General features: G+C 52.6%; 1 protein-coding gene across 3 annotated transcripts in view; it reads right to left on the bottom strand.

Moving 5' to 3' along the window:
• The window catches only part of SLC6A6 (solute carrier family 6 member 6), a 93,731-nt gene extending 90,892 nt beyond the window's left edge, over positions 1-2,839 (bottom strand). For 2 of the 3 annotated variants that reach the window (XM_023547868.2, XM_023547869.2), the window contains exon 1: positions 2,738-2,839. The gene's annotated coding sequence lies outside the window, so the exon portion shown is untranslated. Of the gene's footprint in view, positions 1-2,483; positions 2,536-2,737 lie in introns of those variants that run through there. The other variant, XM_023547871.2, reaches the window with a different exon arrangement.
• Between the last annotated feature and the right edge of the window lie 15,547 nt (positions 2,840-18,386).

Here is an 18,386-nt window from a genome sequence, read left to right as displayed (position 1 = left end):
TGGGGCAGCCCTGGGGCTCCAGGCCAGCCCCAATCCCCACCCAGGTCCCCCCCTGCTGAGACCAAGCTGCATTCTGGGATGTCCTTGAGACTTATTTCCCCTACGTAGAAGAATGTGCTCAATGACTCCCAAGTGTCTTCTCACCCTGGGACCTTTGGAAAGACTTTCAGAGAAGTACAGCTCCCGGATCCTTTGACAGATGGACAGACAGACAAACTGAGGCTAGAAAATATGGTCCCGGAGCCCAAACTGCCTCCTGGGGGCTGGAACCTGGGAGGCACTGCATCAGGGGAGATGCTAGGCTCCTGGAGGAGGCACAGAGAATGGATAACTAGGGCAGAATCAAGGTGCCAATGGACCCACGAGCTCAGCTTCCAACCCTGAGGACCAGGATGCCTTTGTCCCTCATTTACCCCAGGCACTGGTCCAATCCCAACTCCCCAGGCCATCCGGAGATCAAAGTCCCATGGGGCCAAAACTCACAGCTGGTTAAGGAAAGGCTTTTCAAACTCCAATTCCGCCACCGCCCAATCAAGGCTATGTCCTCTTGGTAGCTCTCAGTCTGCCCATCTGTAAAATGGGCACTACCTACTAGCACCTCTGGATTCTGCAGAGCAGATGTGACCAAGTCCCTGCAGGATGAGATGACGGGGGCAGGGCAAGGGAGGCCATCTGCAGCTGCACCACAGGTCAGTATAATGGTATCCCCCTGAAGGACTTAGCCTCGAGAATGCACCTTGGCCCTTGCTCATACAACAGTGACCTGGGACCTCGTGACATCTGCTAATCAGCAGCTCTGCAGCCGAGCCCGGCTTTGCAGCTTACCACAGGCTTATTCAGCCTCATCTCCCTCAATCCCCTCAAGGACGCAACGACGTGGGTGTCGGCGTCCTTGCTGCCCAGACAGGAAAGCCGAGGCTGTAGAGGCCAAGAGGACACGTCCAAGGTCACCGGCTGATTAAGGCAGGGAGCAGTACTGGGACCCAGAAACCTGGGGATAAGCTCCTGCCATTCAGTCCCCAGCTTACCCCATAACCAGGATCTACCCCACCCATTTTACAGATAAGGAAGCTGAGGTCAAAAGAAGTTTGTTCAAGATCAGCTGGAGACTGAGGCAGGTCTAAGACCGCTAGCCTCTCTGCCAATCTCACCCTAAGGCGGGTTCTCAGCCGGTGCCCTCGTTCTCCTCCTGTATCCCACAACACCATCCTAATGAAATTCCTTCCCTCGCCCCTACTCCTTCATGCCCACCCCACACTCCTGGGATGACTCTGTGGTCGAGAGGGAGGCAGGCGGTTGCTAAGCGCTCACCCGCACTCTGTCTCTTAAAAATAAACTCCTTCTGGCTGGGAGACTTTGGACGAGATGCCCTCCCTTCCAGCCAACAAAAAATTAAAAAGAAATTTTAAAAAAAGATCTCCATGACATTTATTTGAACATCAGCAGTGCCAAAGCAGGGGCCAATTTACTCAAATCCAAATGGAGCCACGTGCCACTAAATCCAGAGACCCTCCACTCCAGCATCTGTCTGGGCAGTTACTGAGCTGATTTATCTCCCAGGGCCAGGAAATGGGGATCCAGGCTGTCTCCCAAGCCTTTAAGGCTGGTCCTGGGGGAGACCACGGCCTGGCAAAGGCTGGCAGTAACCAAAATAGCCAGGCCGGTGGCCTTGCCCAGCACACACCTCCCTCCTTGTGCCAGTGAGGGCCACCCACAGGTCCCCCGCCGTCCAGGCTGAAGTCTAGCCTTTGGGTTGTATCCCTCGGGGCTCCAGGCTGGAAGAGAGGCCCCTGGGATTCTGGTTCTAGCTTCCCTGGTGGAAGGGGGATGAGAACCTCCTACCCAAAAGGCGAATACGCACAAGGGAGGGGAAAAGTCGGGAAGATGATGTGTCTGTCAGGCTGACCCTGCCCTCCGCCCACCTGCCCTCCAGCTGTCCCTCCGGGCCTCGGTCCTGCGGCTCAGAACTATTGGACACTGGCACCACCACCTGCACACTGTACGTGGGCAGCACCCTCAGAGACACGCCACCTCTCTCCTCTCAGTGCCTGCCCCAGAGAACCAGCTCTGGCCCTTCAACCCTCTAGGCACCGGGGACACTCTCAGGTACAGTCAGGGACCCTGAGACACAGCCGCACTTGGAGACACACGTGCACACAGCCAGGGGCTCAGTCGCATAGCTAAGGACTCAGTCAGAAGCAGAGCCACACTCAGGGGCATCCAGACACATACCAGAGCACACAAGTGCACACAGTCGAAGACACGAGACAGCCATACTCAGGTATCACAGCCACACACGGGGACACACCGACACACAAACACACACCAGGCACACGGACCGTCCAGAGCACAGAGAACAACAGACCTACACTGTAACGCACAAGTGCACAAAACTGCAGATACAGAGAAACAGCCACACTCAGGGGCACAGAGACATACACAGGGTCACGGGGATGAACGGACAGACGGACACACACACACACCTGCCGCCTGCTCTAGAAGCCCCAGCCCCTTCGCCGAGGAAACAATAACAGCCCAGCCAGCAGGATCTAGCAGGCGACCCTCCGTGCCTCCCCGGTTGTGAAAGGGGCGCCAGGATGGGGTGCCCGGTAGCGGGGAGGCCGGGCTGGCCAGCACGCCAGGCGGCGGCTCGCAGCGCGGGGCTCAGGAGGGGGCTCGGGAGAGCAGGCTGCGCTGGCCCCCGCGCTCCGCCCTCGCCGCGCCCTGCGGTCGGTACCTGCGGTGGCCGCCGCACTCCCCGCGCTGCGCTCGCCCGCGCCGCCCTCCACTCGTCGGGCGCCAGAGATCCGGCGGGCTCCGCGCTCAGCGATGCTTCTCCGCACGCCTTGGCCTCGGGATCCCGCGCCCGCGTGGCTCGGCGCTGGCGGCGGCGCGCGGCTGTCGCCGGTGGCCCGAGCTCCGCACTTGCAGCGCGGAGGAAGCGGCAATTTACAAGCCGCTTCTTCCTGACCTCGAGTGTCTGTTGTCTGAGCGAGCAGCTCTTAGCATCACCCATCCTGCTGGGTGGAAAAATACCAGCTCTGCCGGGCAGGGGGCGGGGTCAGGGGGCGGGCCGGGGCGGGGCCTGGGTGCCCGGCCCCGCCTCACTCGCGGAGACACACACTCACACACATGCACACACGCACACACACACACACACACACGCAGGCACGCGCGCACTGGCTCGGACACACAAAGAGCCTGGGCACGCTGAGCGCGCGCACACACCTTCTAGCCTGGCGGCGAATATTCGGCTTCTGCTTCCCCCATGAGCGCGCACTTTGCGAGGCAACCGTTCCCCCCAGATGCTAGAGCCAAGTGGTACAGCCCGTCCTCAGTACCCCTCCAGACTTCAGGTGGAGAGCTAAAGAACCCCCCACCGCGACTCTCCCCTATCACCAGCCACCAGACGCCACCACGCGCCCAGCTACCTGGCTCATTGGGTAGAGCCTGAGATTCCATGAATTACGAGGTCCAAGCTAGACTAGGCTAACTAACACTGCACTGCCCTCTTGGGCCAGACATCCATATTGGAGTCCCGGTGCCTCCCTCTGAAAAATGGGCACAGTTGCCCCTCCTTCCCTGCCTCCGCCAGTGGACTGACGGTGAACTGAGGTTGCGGTTGAAGACAGGCAAAGGGCTCCTGGAATCCTGTCTTTGCCCGGTCTCCACTGTGTAATCTTGGGTGAGTTACTCAAGCTCTCTGTGCCTAGGTTTCCTCATCTGTAAAATGGAGATAAAAATAGTAGAAAGGATCCCCTTGGCTTGCCCATGAGAATTCAAGGTTAACAGTGTGAAGCACGCAGACCAGCACCTGGCACCTAGGAAATGCCAAGAGTGTGCCAGCCAACTGAACTATTTTTAAAAGAGGATGGGGAATGTGCCCTTATTCTTGTCCTTATTTGAATGAGCAGGTCCTGGGAGACCATTCCCTACATCCAGCCCTGACAGGCATGAGGGGGAGACTGTGGGAGGAGAAGCTGGCCTTTCTCCTCTCTGGGTGACAGCTTTCTCCTCTCTCTCTTTCTTTCCCTCTCTGTCCCTGGGAAACTGAGATGAGCACGTGGATCCTTCCACCTCTTAAAGCAAGAACTAAAGAAGAAATACCAAACAGGCACAGAGAGCCATCCCCCAGTCAGGCCTGGCCCAGGCTAGACCCCTGCCTGGAAGGGCCACAGTGACACCCTTGAGGGGGCACAGGGAGGATGAGGAGCAGCATTCTGGAGGTGACCCTCATCTCTTCCTGGTTTCCTCATCCAAGCCCCCTGCCCCCTGGTTCCAACTTGACCTCCAGCAGGTTCCTCCCACTTGGCCTCCAGGCAAGGTGGCTTAGCACATGCACTTCCTGCCCTCCTTTGCTGGCCCCAGGTACCCCTTCCTCCAGGATGCCCCCAGGGATCGGCAGTGCCAGCAGTACCACAGCTACCCCAGATGGCACCCATTCTGGGCACCTCGGCTCTCCCCTTTGAGCCCAGGGTAATTGCACTCTTTTTATAGGTGAGAAAAGTGAAGCTGGAGAAGAGAAGAAACTGAGGCCCCACCTCTCTTTGGGCTGAAGGAGCAGATGTCAAGCACGGACTCTATACCGCTCTGCACATGTGTGCCTGCAAGGGGCGGAGGAGCTGAAGCCAGACAGCAGGGCCCTAGCCTGGGAAGTAGCTCAAGAATTGAGGTTGAGCCAAGGGGAGGCTTTGACAGAGCCAAGAGGGGTGGGGGGGGGGAGGGGGGAGGGGTGCGTGTTCTGGGCAGAGGAAACTGCTTGGGCAAAGGCCTGCTGGCCAGAGCAGTGGCAGCACTAGGCGGAGGTGGCTTGGACCACGCTAAGGGTTGTAGAGGAGAGTGAGGGCAACGGAAGCCATGAATGGCTGAGAGGAGGGAGTCACATGCTCGGGCTGCAGTCTGGAAAGGCCCACGATTGTCTGGCCTTCTGTAGGCCAGCAAAAGCTGCAGCATAGAGATGAGGGTCTTTGCACCAGGCCAGTGGGCCAGCTCGGGTTTGGCTGGAGTGACCTTGAATCTCATGCCACTGGGGTCTGTCTAGCTCTGGGTAAGGTGGTAAACCAGCACAGCTGCTGGCTAGCCCCCAGGAAAGGGGCTGGGTCACCTCCCCCTCTGGCTAAGATGGGAATTGGATCTCAGCTTCAGTGAGAAGGGTGAGTCCTCTGAGCTATGGGGACCACTCCTGGAGTCATTCCTTCCACGGCAGAAGCCTCCTCATGTGTCTCCCGCCTCCCCTCTTATCCCTCCACTTTGACCCCTAGCAGTCAGAAAACAGACTTGTAAAACCCTTTTGATAAATGCCTGAAATTGCAAATATTTTATGTATTTCACTACAATCAAAAGAAAAAAAAAATACTTTGATAGCTTCCAATTTCACTTAGAAGAAAACCCAGAAACCTAACAAGGCCTGGAGTACTAGGGCCACCAGGTGCTCAAGAGCTAGGTAAGCGTTTGGAGAATGGATGGGGGAAAGAACAGGAAGAGAAGAAATGGCAAGAACCCAGGGGGAAAGACAGCTTCTGAAAGGAGAAGGGGCAGGCTATAGTGAGGAGTGGAAACTGAGGCAGGGCTGGGCTGGGGCGAGTCGAAGCATTATGAGCAGACAGGACAGAAACACAACCCAAGTAGGAAAGCTTTCTGCATTAGTTTATTGAGCAGAACCAGCATAAACATCTGTGACCAGCCTCTCAGGAGTATGCCTGGCCCTTGGAGCCAAGCATGGCCCAGCCCTTCTTCAGTAGATGAAAAGTGGCCAGAGGAGGCTGTAGTGTCTGTGGGGGGCTTTCAGGACACCCAGTACAAGGCTTGTCCAATCATTTGTCTTCCTCCTTTAGACTGTCAGCTCCAAGAGAGATGGGACCTGATCCTTGGGTTCCTCTTGGAGTCCCAGGTTCTGACACAGGGCCTGGCATACAGTAAGTATTCAACAAACATTTGCTGAGTTTATTTTAATTAACAAATCCTTATATTGTGCCCGGCACAGTTAAAAGCACTTGAAATATGTTAACTCACTGAATCCTCACGATAACCCTATGAAGTTGGTACCATTATTTCTCCCATTTTACAGAAGGAAAAACTGAGAAAAGTTAGGTAACTTGTCTAAGGTCACTCTGGCGCTACAGGCCACATTCTTGAGTGAGGGGATTTAGGGCATGGTTAATTGCCAGACAGAAAACCTAGCCCCGAAAGCCAGGAGAGAAAAATAAGGAGGCAGGAAGTACTCCACCCTCAGCCCTCAAGAGAGGCGAAAATGAGGTGATGGGATGGTCAGACAGGAAGTGGGGATGCAGGGGGAGCCAGATCCCTGAGGCCAGGGTGGGTGAAGAGAGCCGGTCACGGGAGTGGAGTCTCCCAGCTCACATTCCCTGCTCCTCGTGACTCGGGCCAGATATCCCTACTCTCTGAACCTCAGTTTCCCCATCTGTAATATGGATAATAAGCCCTGTCTTGTTGGGCCATGGTGAGAGAGGTCAGAGGTCTCAAACTGGAGGTCCCTGGGCTGAATCTAGCTCCCAGATATGCTTACCTGGCCTCCACTGGGCTTTACAATATCTTGAGTTAATCATTATGAATATAAAAGTGGGAGACTTCACATTTTCAAAATCCAAATGTCTGGTTTCTCTTGAAAAATGGGAAGATGGGGGCTGCCCCAGACTCACCCATCCCCTGTCTAGAATCACCTGGACCTGAGTGGCATCAGCTACCACCCTCAAGGTGGAGCACAGGCTCCCCAGGCGACCAGAGTCCCACCTGCCCAGCCCCTACAGGTGGCTGAGTTTAAGACCCCTGGGGCATTCAGTGTATAGCCTCTGTCCCCTGGCCGAGAAACGGGTACTGGAAACTCCAGGAGGAGGCTGTGGGCACTAAGAAGAATGAAAGTGCTGGCAACAGGGAACGACCTTCAAGGAAACCCAGGCAGAGCTTTCCTGCAGAAGCCAAATAGTAACAGGGAATTCCACGGAGACTTGGGCTTCCTCTTTCAAGAATGGAGCTCTATTGCCAATGAGAGCTAATGGAAGGGGTGTGAGGAGCAAGGCCGTTGTTTCGGACATCAGTCCACAGCCCTTAACTCAAAGGCAGGGAATGAGATGTTTTAAAGGCTGCTTAGTTATAATTTTTCAGCAACTGGCAGCAGTAAAATAAAATTGATCCAGGACTTCGAACAAAACCCTTTGTCCCTTGCCAAAGAGTTTATCTCAGCTATCGGGCAACCAACAAGACTTGTGGCAATGGTGCTGGAGGTCCAGGCGCCGTGGGGTCCTCTGGCCAGCTCGGGGAAGACCCCTGTCCCCGTCCCCGCTGAGGCCAGCCTTATGACTCTCAGAGCATCATTCCCAGAACAGCTGTGAAGAGACCAAGGGACAGTGTCCTGGTCACTTTCACTTCTGGGCACACTCCAGTGTGTCTCCGCACCTCTGGAGGTGTACAGACCGTGTGCCACCCAGGCTTACCATGGCACCTGGGCCTCCGCTGACCTGCCTCCTGCCTACCTACCCTCCTCTTGCCTGCTGGCAAATCCCAGCTTTATACCTTGCTGGCTGTGTGACCTAGAGTGAATCCTGTGACTCTGTGCCTCAGTTTCCTAATCTGTAAAACTGGACTAATAACAAGCGCTACGCCACGGGCTGCTGTGAGGATTAAATGGAAATGAGGTGACTTGTGTGGAGCGTTAAGCGGGCACACGGACGCTCAGCAAACATTAACAACAATGCCTGCCATTCCTCCCCCACTCATACTTGGGCTGTCCCACCTCCAGGCCCTCCCTCACTTTGTTCCAGCCCCCAAGCACTTGCCTGGTGCCCCACTGCAGCCTGGACCTCAGGCCAACTTAGAGCCACCAACCCAGAGCCCCTAGAAGGCAGGGGTCCCTAGCAGAGCCCAGCACGGAATTGACTTGCGGATGTGGTCTGTGGGCCTGTAGGCTCACTTCCTCCTCTCTGCTGGTGGCAGGGCCCCTGGGGACGGTTTGCTGTGTCTGTGCTGGAGACAGACCTGGGAGACACACACACATTCACCAAAGGCTGTGACAAACCCTTCAGCCCCACAGCCACCCCAAAGCCAGGCCGCCACGGTCTCCCCCTGGGTGGCCGCAAAGCCGCCTCGCTGGCTTCCGGCTCCACCCCCTCCCCTCCCCCAGCCCCAACCCATTCTCGGCTCAGCACAGGGGGATGGGGACTCTTGGGGCAGCGGCGGAATGGCTCAGCCACTGTGGACCACTGTCTGACCCTTTCTTATAAGGTTAAACATACACATAACCTATGAACCAGCAATTCCACTCCTAGTATTTAGGGACAAGAAATGAAAACACGTCCAAAGACTTGGACAAGAACTGGAATAACAGCACAATTAATTCATAGTACAGCAAAATGGAAACAGCCCAGGTTATATACCTCAACAGGAGAAATGAAAAAAGGTACGAGGACTACAACTCAGCAGGGAAAAGGAGCAGCTACCAAGACATGTAAAAACGGAAGTGAGAGACGCCAGCCTCGACAGCCCACACGCTGGTGGTGTACGTGAACTTTTGAGTTAGGCAGAACTCCTTGGTGGGGATGGGAATAAAAGAGTGGGACCTGGGTGGGGGAGTTACTGCAGAACCGTGAGGGACCGTCTGAGGGATGGAGATGGGTGTGTCTGGGTCTAGATGAGGGTGACATGGGTGTAGACATATGTAAGACTCTGTTGCACTATAGACTTTAGATCTGTGCGTTTCACTGTGCAATTACACGCCAGTAAAAAAAAAAAAAATCAGAACAGGTTCTCTCAGATCCCTCTCCTACTTTCCACAGCCCCATGGATCCCACCACACCGGAGCTAAACCCACACTCCCCGCACATCCCTGTCTCTCCTCTTCCTCCTCCCACAAGGGTCTCCTGACTTTTCCTCAGACTCCAAGCTCCCTTCTACCTCAGGGCCTTTGCTCGTGCTACCCTCGGCCCCCCCAGTACTTTCCCCTCAATCCTCCCCGAGCTGGCTCCTTCTCCTCCCTTAGGTCTCAGCTCCACTACCTCCTCCTCGGAAGACTTTCCCTGACCTCTGTGTTTCATACAGTCACCGCCTCTGCCCCCAAACAGCACCATCATCTCATTTTATTTTATTTTATTGACTTTTTAAAATTCACTTCTTTTTAGAGAAGTTTTAGGTTTAGAGATAAATTATGCAGAAAGTACGGAATTACCATATTCCCCCTCCACCCCCTCAACACTGTTTTCTTATTACTAACATCAGGCTCGGTAGGTACATTCATTACAGTTGATGAACCAATATTGACACCTTATTATTAACTGAGCTGCATAGTTGACGTTGTTGTTGTTAGTCGCCCAGGAGTCAGCTCTGACTCATGGCAACACTATGAGCTTCATTCTTGGTGTTGTACAGTCTGGTGGGTTTTGACAAATACATCACGTCATGTGTCTGCCTTTCAGAAAAGTTTCACTGCCCCAAAGTGCCCTGTGGCCCACACACTCATTGTATTTTCGTCATAACTTGGGTACCCATGTGAGTGCCCCTTGATCATTGATGTGTTGACCTGTTAGTGTGCGTTTCCCCAACTAGACTGCCCACTTCACATGGGCAGAGCCTTGTCTGCCTGGCCTGGCCTGAATCCCCAGGGCTTAGAGGTGTGCTGGGCATGAGGTGGGTGCTCCACAAGTGTCTGTGGCATGATAGGGCTGAGGCTGCACACAGTTGCCACACATGCCCACCTTGGGAGCACCCCGCACACATGCCCACTTATGGGAGCACTCCACACACACGCCCACCTATGGGAGCACTCCCACATGCCCACCTATGGGAGCATCCCCACACATGCCCACCCATGGGAGCATTCCCCACATGTGCCCATATATGGGAGCATCCCCACACATGCCCACCTATAGGAGCACTCGCCACACATGCCCACCTGTGGGAGCATCCCCACACACGCCCATCTATGGGAGTACTCCACACACACCCACCTGTGGGAGCACTCCCACACACACCCACCTGTGGGAGCATCCCCCCATACACTCCCACCTAGAGGAATACCACCCTCCACACACACAAGCTTGCCTGTGGTAGCATTTCCCTCACACACACACACCTACAGGAGCACTTGCCCCATACATGCTCTCCTGTGGGAGCACTCCCCCACACATACCCACCTACAGGAACACCCCACACACGCCCACCTATGGCAGTATTTCCCCCATGCGTACCCACCTATGGGAGTACCCCACACACATGCCCACTATGGGTCACCCCCCATACACACACATACCTATGGGAGCACTCACATATACACCTACAAGAGCACCCAGCCACCACACCCCCCCCACAGACCTATGGGAGCACTCCCCTCATACACACCCGCTTATGGGAGCACTCTCTCCCACTCACACCTCCACTAACTGCAGAACTGATCCTTTGGGTGGTCTTTAAGACTGTGCATTCAGCCCTACTCACAGGTGCCAGCCCTCCACCATCTTCCCTAGAAAGACCCGTATCTCAGCCCTGACGAGATCCTTCACAGCTCTGTGATCCTGGGCAAGACTCCCCTCCACGGTGTCAGTCTCCCCATCTGTAGCAGAAGGTTAGAGGAGGTGCCTAGACCAGCCCTCCTCCAACTGTAATATGCATATAATCACCTGGGGTTCTTATTAACTTGCAGAGTCAACTCAGGAGGTCTGAGCTCCAGGGAGACCCTGATAGTGCTGGTCCCCAGAGCCCACTTTGAGTCACAGGAGTTCAGGAGAATGGTTCTCAGAGTATGGCCCCAGACCAGCAGCATCAGCATCACCTGGCAACTTGTGAAAAATGCATATTCTTAGGCCCCACCTTGACCTCATGAATTAGAAACTTGGATGGGCCCAGCAGCCTGGGTTTTAGCAAGCCCTCTAAGGCATCACCCAGGAAGCTTTAAATCATTCTGATGCCTGGGTCCCACCCTCAGAAACGCTAGTCTAATTGGTCTGGGGTGTGGCCTGGCCATGAGGCTTTTTTAAAGCTCTCCAGGTGTTTCAAATGTCTTCTCAGAGCCGGTGCCAAGAATCCTTGACCTAGTGGGTCCTGGAGACTCGTCCAACACCCACCACCTCCCAGACATCCCTGGGCAGGCCTAATTCCTTTGCATTCTTGCCTGGGCCTCTACAAGGCTGCCTTCTTATATTTGGTTATTTTTCCCTCCCTCCCCAAACACAACAATTCAAAATATTCCCAGCTCCCAGACAATAAACAAAGCCGGGGAGAAGAACTCCCTGCCTGTTTTGTTCCCACTTATGGTCTGATCCCAGGCTGGGCCTGATTGGACTCTGGGGCTGGTCATCTGAGCCACAGCAGTGGGCCCAGGCTCAAAGACGGCCCAGCTCCACTCCTGAGACCCCAGAATTCCTCAGTTCTGCATGACCCCAGATGCCCTCTGAGGTTACTTCCATAGGGAAGTGGAGGCTCAGAAAGGGCAAGTGACTTGTCCCATGACACACAGCAGTGCTGAGAAGGCCATTTAATCTGTAGCTGCTGGCATGAGACAGGATGTTTGGGCTCGGGGGTCAGAAAGATGTGGGTGGGTTCAGTTCCAGGCTCTGCCACTTACCAGTGCCTCAGTTTGCCCTTTTGTAAACTGGAAAGACACTAGAGCCCCGTCAAGACTAGTGTGCCAATCTGGGCCTGCACCAGATGAGTGCTCATAATTATTACTATCATTCTAGTTATTATTGCCACAATGGCAAAACTAGCTAGAATGTGCAAGAGAGTAGACCACATGGAAGATGGTAGAAAGGATGAGATTGGAGGTCCTCCATCTAGGTCTCAGATGCCTGATCTAGGAGGGGCTCCTTTCTAGGATGAGAAGGGAAGAGACAAGTCCAAGCTATCAGGGGGATTCCTAGATAGGCCCTGGGGAGGGAGAGAAGCCAATGATCTCTTTATACAAGTGGGGACACGGAGGCACCTTGGCGAGGTGACTTGCCACATGAGACTCGAATCCAGCCCCCTGGCCCTGTGCCTCCACCGGCAACATTATCAGATGTGCTTTGATGCTACTTGCAGGTTTTAAGCCTGTTATTCTCCACGGTGTATGGAAAGGCTTGGGCCCAGCACGTTCCTTTATTTGACAGACACGTTGGCCTCTGTGAAGCAGTGTGATGTAGTGGTTGAGAAAACAGGGGTGACACCAGGCACCTTGACCCTTGTGAAGTCTGCAGCAAGGCTACAGGTAGAGGCCCACACACATCTGTCTCAGAAGTTAAATGTTATTTACCAAGCGAATGAACTATTAAGTAAAATTTGCCGTCCTCTCCTACCTTGGCCAGTGTATTTTCACGATGAGCTAGAGACACCGTTCAAATATAAAATTTTCAGACTCCTTGGAGTTTCATGCCAGCAAATGGTGGCATGGGAGAACCAAATGCTGAGGTCTGAGGCTGTGACCGAGGCCCCATCCTCTCTTGCTGCCCCCAGGCTCTATCGCCTACTTGGAGCAGCTTTGCATGCATGCGGGTAGGCAACCCAGGCTCGTTGAAGCTCAGCCATGCCCCATAACCCTTCAAACAGCCTCTTCATCCACCCCACTGCCTGGGCTGCACACAGATGGACTCTCCACCCCAGATGGATGGTTGAGGAAGAGGCCTATAGGCAGGGCCTCTGGGGTTTGGAGTACCGGAGTGTGAGCAAGAATGGGGAGGGCCTGCTCTGAGTGGGCACATCCCTTTGGCTCTGTAGAATCCTTATCCCGTGGGGAAGTGGGCAGGCAGAGGAGTGCCACTGAGGGGCCCTCTAGGGCACAGACCCTCTGGCCAGGGACTAAGAGTAGTAATAGTACCTCTTGTTCACAGCTGGGTGAGAAGAGTAAATGAATTAATGCAGGAAAGACTTAGAACAGGCCTGACACACAGGAAGGCGCAGTTCACATTATAGTTGATGGTATTATTTATTATTGAAAACTCCCAGGGTAAGCTTTGCATGGGGCAGAGAAAAACCGAGCTCACAGTCTGGTGGGGTGTGGGGGTGGGAGAGAGATGAATATTTACTGAGCTTCTACTGCGTGTCAGGAGTCCCTGAGTGGTGAAAACTGTTGAGTGTTCAAGTGCTAAGCAAAAGTGATGATTTGAATCCACCTAGATGCACCTTGGAAGAAAATCCTGGCAATCTGCCACAGGTACTCAAAACCCTGTGGAGTGCAGTTCTACTCTACGCACATGCACTCAGAGAGTTGCATGAATAGTCGGAATTGACTCAAACGCAACTGGTTTTATTATGTGCCAGGCAGCAAGCCAAACACATTATTTAGTTGACTCCCTCCTCCCTAATAACCTGTCACATAAGGGGCCCATTTCATGGATGAGGAAACTGAGGCTCAGAGATGGTGAGTCACCTACCCAAGGATACACAGCAGAGCTGGGATATGGATCCAAGTGTATCAGACTCTAAGACATGAGCCCCTCTTCCTCATGGGCCAAAAGGGGCAAGGAAAGCAGAGAGGAGAAGAGAGAGAAGCAGAGAGGCAAAGGAGAAGGTGGCCTCCTGGCCAGGACAAGGGACAGGGGGTGCCCGGGTTTGGAGATTGGCACCATGACTACTATCACTTAGCACGTGCTCGTATGTGACAGGTTGTGGTATTGGGACAACTTCCCTCATGGATGCTGATGTAGATGGCCCAGTGGAGTGAGAAGAGAAAACTCTCATGATCAGTACTTGGAATATAAAGCTCTGTGTGAGCCAAGTCTTACCCAGATCCAGTTGTCTAGAAGCACAGTGATAATTCTACGCAGCTTTCACTGGTAAGGAAACCCTGGTGGCGTAGTGGTTAAGTGCTATGGCTGCTAACCAAGACGTCGACAGTTCAGATCCGCTGGGCTCTCCTTGGAAACTCTATGGGGCAGTTCTACTCTGTCCTATAGGGTCACTATGAGTAGGGATCCACTCGACGGCAGTGGGTTTGATTTTTGGTTTGGTTTCGCTGGTAATGACTGTTCTGTGATTCCACCATGAGACTGAGCCTATTTGCTCTGCCTTCAGAGTTTATGCTCCTGCTCTGTGCCCAGGTACTCAGCCCATGGCCACCTGGACACACAGCGTGGGATTCCTGGATAGGACCGAGAAGTTCCTGGCATGTGGTTTCCTGGAGAGCACGTAGGACTGCAGGCTCCAATCCAGACTTGGCCACCAGCTTGCTCTGTGACCTTGGACAAGTCCCTGAACCTTTCTGGGCCTCAATTTCCTCAAATGTTAAAGGATAGTTGGGAGGGTGGGGGACACCCACCGCTGAAGCCACAGTGATTGGAGGCATCCCAGGATGAAATATTTCTGGGCAATAGGGGAGTTTTTCTCTTTTCCATTCTCTTTTTATCCCTCTGATAAGTCAAGAGGACATCTCAGCTAGTGAGTTAGTGTGTTTTCAACACCCTTTTCAACAAAGAAGCTCCCAGAGCAGAGCCTTCCAGCAGCAGCACCCAGCTACAGCAGAATCATATAGGCTGGGTTTCACTGTCTTTAGTTTTAAGGTACCTTGTATTTATGGAAAGGATCCTGGCCTTCCGTTTATAGCAGTGATGGAAACTTTTCTTTTTAACAAAATGTGGGCAAGTTGTTTTAAAATGAGTCTGTTTGAAGGAAAAAGAATTAAATGAGTAATGATTTAGGTGGTTTGCAGCAAAAAGGAGACTCAATAGACAAGTGCTTGGGAAGCTCAGCCGCAGCCCAGAGAGCAGTGGAGAGGGAGTTGGGGACTGAGCTCCCCCTGCCCTGTACCTCACGCCAAGTACCTCAGGCAATCCCGCTGTCCATCCCTGAGCCTGGGTTCCCTGAGGTTTTAAACTGGGTTCCACAGAGCCCCAAGAGGACCTGGGGGACGTGGGAAGGAGGTAAAAGGACTCCAGACCACTCAACATCACACCACTTTGCTCCAACCATTAGACAGTGGGAAGATATTTTATTTGATGAAGAGGCATCAAAATAATTTAAAAAATAACAACATTTTGAAACCACTGGGTTATCAGACCCGCGGGATTCCTCCCAGCCTGATCCCTCCCAGTCTGACACACTCTGGTCCTAATTTCATTCCCTCCCCTGGTTAAGAGAGACTCTGCTGCTGCTCAGTTCTCCCTGGAGAGAGTGTGGGAGTGAGTGTTTGCACTATTCCCCCTCTGGAAAGGTCTGATCCAAAGGGGAAGCTGCAGGGGGGAGCTCAGCCTTGCTCCCAACCTTGCAAGAGAAACTTCTAGTCTAACTTGATGCTGAGTGTCTTCCTGCCACAGGGAGATTGCAAGTGCCATTCCCTGCTGGGTACATGGTCTTGCCCCTTCTTTACCTGGTGGCTTCTGCTCATCCTTCAGTCTCGCCCTTGGGGAAGCCTGCCCTGATACTCGGTAGCTAGCTAAGCCCCACTCCTTCCTGCTTTGTAAAGTTTATTACAGGGCTTCATCCCTGGCTGTGCATTAGACTCACCGTTAGGGATTGAACTGTATGCCCCCAGAATGTGTGTCAACTTGGCTAGGCCATGATTTCTGGTATTGTATGATTGTCCTCAATATGGGGAATTTCGTCATCTGATGTGATTTTCCTATGTGTTGTAAATCTTACCTCTGTGATGTTAATGAAGCAGGAATAGAGGCAGTTATGTTAATAAGGCAGGACTCAATCAATAGATTAGGTTGTATTTTGAGTCAATCTCTTTTGAGATACGAAAGAGAAAATCGAGTAGGGAAACAGGGGGACCTCCTACCACTAAGAATGAAGAACCAGGAGGGGAGCGTGTCCTTTGGACCCGGTGTCCCTGGGCTGAGGAGCTCCTGGACCAGGGGAAGATTGATGACAAGGACCTTCCCCCAGAGCCGACAGAGAGAGAAAGCCTTCGCCTGGAGCTGGCACCCTGAATTCAGACTTCTAGCCTCCTAGACTGTCATCTATAGGGTCGCTATGAGTCGAAATCGACTTGACAGCACTGGGCTTGGTTTTAGTTTTCAGATTGTCATCTGCTTGTGGTATTCCCATTAAAACAGCACTAAATAACCTTGACACTCACCTTTTTTTAAAAAAAGAAAAAATGCTGATGACCACCTCCTGAGATGCTGATTGCATGTCAGGCCCAAGAATCTGCATTTTAACAAGCTCATTCTAATGAGCTATCAGGGTTTGAGAATCACTGACGAGTACTACTAAGGACCCAAACAATCCCTTATCCGTAATGCCCCTAATTTTTTTTTTTTTTATTGTGGTAAGTATATAGATAACAAAACCCTTGCTATTTCACCATTTTTTCCATGTACGGTTCAGTGATGCTAATTACATTCATGGTGTTCTGCAGCCATCACCACTAACCATTTCCAAATTTTTCTGTCACCTCTAACAGAAGCTCAGTACCCCCAAGCAAGGACTTGCTCTTTTCATATCTAAAATTTTTTGGAAAACAAAATTAAAAAAAAAAAAAAAAAAACTAATTTAATGGCAAAGATTGAAATTCTGTGAAGCTGTCTAGAAACATTTCTTACCCCACGTACTGTGAATGGCCACAGGTGTCGCTGCAGAACAGTTTGGCTGATCCTCGGGCCTACTCTGGAGCCCACTAGGGCTCTACGTAGTACGTGACATAGTTACCATGTGGCCTTTCTAGTCCCCAAGCGAATCTGGACTCAGGGTGTGGAGAGGGAACTGTGGACCCTACCCTATAGATGAGGGTGGCTAATGTTTCTAGAACACGTCCCGTAAGCCCGGCCCGAGACAGTGCTTTAAATGCGTGCTCTGACTTTATCCTCATCACCGCCCTGTGAGGAAAGCAGCGTTTCCAACGCCATTTTACAGAGGAGGAAACCGAGGTTCAGAGAGGGAGGGAAACTTGCCCTAGGTCTCGCACCTAGGAAGTAGAAAGGATGGAACTCCGTGATGGTTAATTTTATGTGCCAACTTAGTCAGGCTGTGATGCCCAGTTGTTTGGCCAACACTAGTCTAGGCTCTGTTATGGAATAGCTACGTGTTATTAAATCAGTTGGCCTTTAGTAAAGCAGATTACCCTCCACAGTGTGGGTGGGCTTCATCCAATCAGCTGAAGGTCTTAAGAGCAAAAAAGAAAGTTTCTCTAGGATATATTTGCCAGAACTCCTTCACTCGTCACTCTCCCCGTTGGATCTGGGGGCTACAAGCCTGCAGGAACCTCCAGCCTGTCCTGTGACGTACAGATTTTGTACTTGCCAAACCCCTTCGTTTCTCAGCCTTGGCCGTTAGGATAATTGCAATGAAGAGATTATTGGGAGGATCACATCTCAGGCATCTGTCTGACCTATGTGCCTGACATGTAGAAGGTGCTGAGAATTCCAAGGGGACAGGCTGGCAGCACTGGAGCCAGGCAGCTGCCCACTCCCCCCACCATAGGCCTGCATTTGGCATGGAGCCTCCTGCTCTGGCCATCCTTCAAACCCCAGGGGTGGATTTAGTGCCCTTAATCCTCCTCTTTAGTCAAGTCCCTGCTTGTCCACAGCTGCCTGGGACCCATAGAGCTGCCTCTTTGGTGAGGCCTGTCTTGCCATGCTCAAAGGCCTCAGCTCAAAGGATGGGGCTGAGGTCAGGATCTGTGGAGGGGGCCCTGGACTGGGAGTCCAACAAAGTGTGCTTCACATCCCAGCTGTGTTGCTTGCTAGCTGTGTGACTCTGGGAGATTGGGAAATGGAAATAGTACTTTATAACTAGGGTCACAGAGCAGGTCAATGTTTTGGACAGCCTTCCAGTCAACTGGCCCCTGCCACCCTTTGTGAGTTGGCAAGGCCAGGAGAGCCTGCTGGGTCCCCTTCCCCATTTATCAGAGGAGAAAAAAACTGTTCTCGGTAGCTATGTTCTTAGCTGTTAGGAGCTGTGGAGTTAATTTTCAACTCACAGTGACCCCCAAGTGACAGAGTAAAACTGCCCCATAGGGTTTTCTAGGCTGTAATCTTTATGGGAGCCGATTGCCAGGTCTTTCTCCTGTAGAGCTGCTCAGTGGGTTTGAACTGCTAATCTTTCAGTTAGCAGCCAAGTGCTTAACCGTTGTACCACCAGGGCTCCTTTACTACTGTACATTGTTGCTATTGTGTGCCATTGAGTCAATTCTGACTCATAGTGACCCTATAGGACAGAGTAGAACTGCCTCATAGGGTTTCTGAGGCTGTAAATCTTTTTAAAGGAAGCAGATTTCCATATAATTCTCCTGTGGAGCAGCTGGTGGGTTCAAACTCCAACCTGTCAGTTAGCAGCTGAGTGCTTAGCCATTGTGCCACCAGGGTTCCTTTTAAAACACATGCGGTCACCATAAATTGAAATTGACTCCATGACAACTTGTTGTTTTGTTTTGTTTTGGTCCTTTATGAAAGGACTATGTTTCCCGGACCAGGGTGTTAAGTCTCAGGGAATGCATGAGACCATCTAGAAAGAGAGTGTTTTGAGAG

This window comes from Loxodonta africana, chromosome 22 (genome assembly GCF_030014295.1).
Source record: "Loxodonta africana isolate mLoxAfr1 chromosome 22, mLoxAfr1.hap2, whole genome shotgun sequence".
Taxonomy (NCBI): Eukaryota; Metazoa; Chordata; class Mammalia; order Proboscidea; family Elephantidae; genus Loxodonta; species Loxodonta africana.
The sequence above is the reverse complement of the archived record's forward strand: the minus strand, read 5'-3'. Positions and strand labels throughout refer to the sequence as shown.